The 3024-nt window shown below is 42.4% G+C and overlaps 1 pseudogene across 1 annotated transcript; it reads right to left on the minus strand.

Moving 5' to 3' along the window:
* Window positions 1–1282: 1282 nt before the first annotated feature.
* On the minus strand, window positions 1283–2772 carry LOC105517849 (annotated as a pseudogene). Its single transcript, XR_001002723.1, has 2 exons — window positions 2073–2772; window positions 1283–1983 (listed from the first exon to the last, which is right to left on the minus strand). The product of XR_001002723.1 is annotated as a quinone oxidoreductase-like (transcript).
* Between the last annotated feature and the right edge of the window lie 252 nt (window positions 2773–3024).

The following is a 3024-nucleotide window of genomic DNA, read 5'->3' on the forward strand; positions in this document are numbered from 1 at the left end:
TCTCTCTATTTATTTAGTGCTTCTTAGATTTGTTTATGTATTTACTTTTTGTTTTCCCAAACAGGGTCTTACTTTGTCACCCAGGCTAGTGCAGTGGGGTGAAAACAGCTCACTGCAGCCTTGATCTCTTGGGCTCAAACAGTCCTCCAGCCTCAGTCTCAGTCTCCCAAGTAGTACACTACACTTGCCTGCCATTATACCTGGATAATTTGTTTTTTGTACAGATGGATGTCTCATTTTGTTGCCCAGGCTGGTCATGAACTCCTGGCTTCAAGCAATCCTCCCACCTTGGCCTTTTTTTTTTTTTTTTCTGAGACAGAGTCTCAGCCATGGCCCAGGCTGGAGTGCAGTGGCGTGATCTTGGCTCACTGCAACCTCCGCCTCTCAGGTTCAAATGATTCTGCTGCCTCAGCCTCCTGAGTAGCTGGGACTACAGGTGTTCACCATCATGCCCAGCTAATTTTTGTAACTTTTGCAGAGATGGGGTTTCACCATGTTGGACAGGCTGGTTGCAAACTCCTGACCTCAGGTGATCCACCCTCCTTGGCCTCCCAAAGTGTTGGGATTTCAGGCGTGAGCCACACTACCTGGCTGCTTGTTGTTGTTGTTGTTGTTAATTTTCTATAGGTTTTATTACACACAATTATGTTATGAGACAAATGCATATCATTCCTAATTTGTCAAATTTGTGAGCTTATTAATTTCAACAAAAATATATGACACTCACCACACAAACAGGTAACTCTAAATCTACTCTGAAAATATGATGAATTGAGAAGTATTACCTATTCGGAGACTATGTATTACATGAAAGATAAAGAGATAAAGCTCCTGTTCTCACAGAACATATGGGGTCATTGGCAGCCAACCAGTAATAAAGTGAATATTGTAATATTTAGGAAAATACTTAGAAAACTAATAAATTGTCATGGACATTATTTATTCTTGCTTTTATAAAAGACTTATAGGGCCAGGCATGGTAGGTCACGCCTGTAATCCCAGCGCTTTAGGAGGCTGAGGTGGGTGGATCACCTGAGGTCAGGAGTTCGAAACCAGCCTGGTCAACATGGCGAAACCCCATCTCTACTAAAAATAAAAAAATTAGCCAGGTGTGGTGGTGAGTACCTGTAATCCCAGCTACTCAGGAGGCTGAGGCAGGAGAATCACTTGAACCTGAGAGGCGGAGGTTGCAGTGAGCCACGATCAAGACAGGCCACTCTAGCCTGGATGACAGAGCGACACTCTCTCAAAAAAAAAAAAAAAAAAGTACTTAGAGATCCAGATGAGATTAGTTTAGAATAGAGGTTTTTAGTCTAGAAAATGTTCAATGTCTAATACAGTCATGGCTAATTAGAGACTAGAGAACCTTTATAAAGGTAAGTAGGCTTGAAAACACTTGGAAACTGAGCAGTCTTATTTTGAACTAGCATGTTTTGATCAAACGTATGGAATTAATCAAGTAACAATTAAGAATTACTGGAATGCACCCTCATGCCAAATGACCACTAACATGCTATTTGCTACTATGATGACTCCTAGATTTGAGACAGATGGCATAAAAAATATTGCTGGCTATACAATGAATGTTATTCTTCTGCCTCTGCTCTCTAAAGAAAAATCTCATTTTTTCACATAAGAGACTCACTGAATTGAATGTTAATTAAAGAAAAGATAGGGTAAGTACAACTGGGAGAAAGACAATACCTCTAATTACATAAGAAAGCCATGAAATAATTAATCATCATAAGAGAATAATCATTTTTCAGTCGCCCCACTGCCATGAGCGGTAGTTTCATGAGCCTCGGCCACCTTCTCCAACGGATATTGAGAACCTATTACAGGTTTCAACCAACCAATTTCCATTCCAGCTTGAAGGGCGGCTGCATATTGCTGAAATTCCTCCTTGGTTGAGGAAAGAAGAGTAACTCTAATTGTACCCGACTCCTTTGCCATGGTGTCCCATGGGTTTATTTCAGTAGTACTCTGTTGCCAACAACTATCACTCATCTTCTATGTGACAGAAGACTCAAATCTTTACTAAGATTTACATTAGCTAACATTTCAACAATTACATCAATTCCTTTCTCACCAACATATTTCTTTATTTTATCAGTATAATTAACTTCTCTGTGATTGAACACTTAATGGACTCCATTTTGCAAAACCACCTTTTGTCCCTCCTCAGTACCAGCAGTGCCCAAAACCTTTAAGCCATAAGCTCTAGCAATTTGGCATGCCGTTAATCCAACTTCTCTGGTCGCCCCGTGAACCAGAACACCCTCCAGCTTCCACACGGGCACTATCGAGCTCCAGCAGAGCTCGATAAGCACTAAAATATGGAATACTCATGGCAGCTCCTTGTTTAAAGTCCAGTTTTTCAGGCAGTTTGTAAACCGTGGTCTGCTGCAAGATTGTGCTCTGCATAGTCCCCAGAGATCACGCTGCTAGTGAAAACTCTGTCACCTTTCTTGAAAGCAGGTGCTTTATCTCTAACAGCTTCTATCATCCCAGCCACATCTGAGCCAGGAGTATGGGGTAAGGGTGGTTTTCTACTGTAAGTACCAGAGTGAATGAATGTCCCCGCGAGGTTGACACCACATGCTTGGACCTTGATTAGAACTTGATGGTCTTTCAGAATCAGTACTGCAATATCCGACTGCAGTTTCAGGACTTCTGGTCTACCAAATTCAAAAACTCTAACAGCTCTCATCAACTTCTGTCCAGTTGCCATGGTGATCTAGATACAGAATCTAGAGTGAGAATCAAAATCTGTGAGGGTGGCCAGGAGTGGTGGCTCATGCCTGTAATCCCAGCACTTCGGGAGGCTGAGGCGGGCAGGTCACAAGGACAGGAGTTCGAGATCAGCCTGACCAACATAGTGAAACCCTGTCTCTATTAAAAATACAAAAACTAGCCCTGTGTGGTGGCACATGCCTGTAATCCCAGCTACTCAGAGACTAAAGCAGGAGAATCCCTTGAATCCGGGAGGTGGAGGCTGCAGTGACCCAAGATTATGCCACTGCA

The sequence above is a fragment of the Colobus angolensis genome, unplaced genomic scaffold (genome assembly GCF_000951035.1).
Source record: "Colobus angolensis palliatus isolate OR3802 unplaced genomic scaffold, Cang.pa_1.0 Scaffold309, whole genome shotgun sequence".
Lineage (NCBI taxonomy): Eukaryota > Metazoa > Chordata > Mammalia > Primates > Cercopithecidae > Colobus > Colobus angolensis.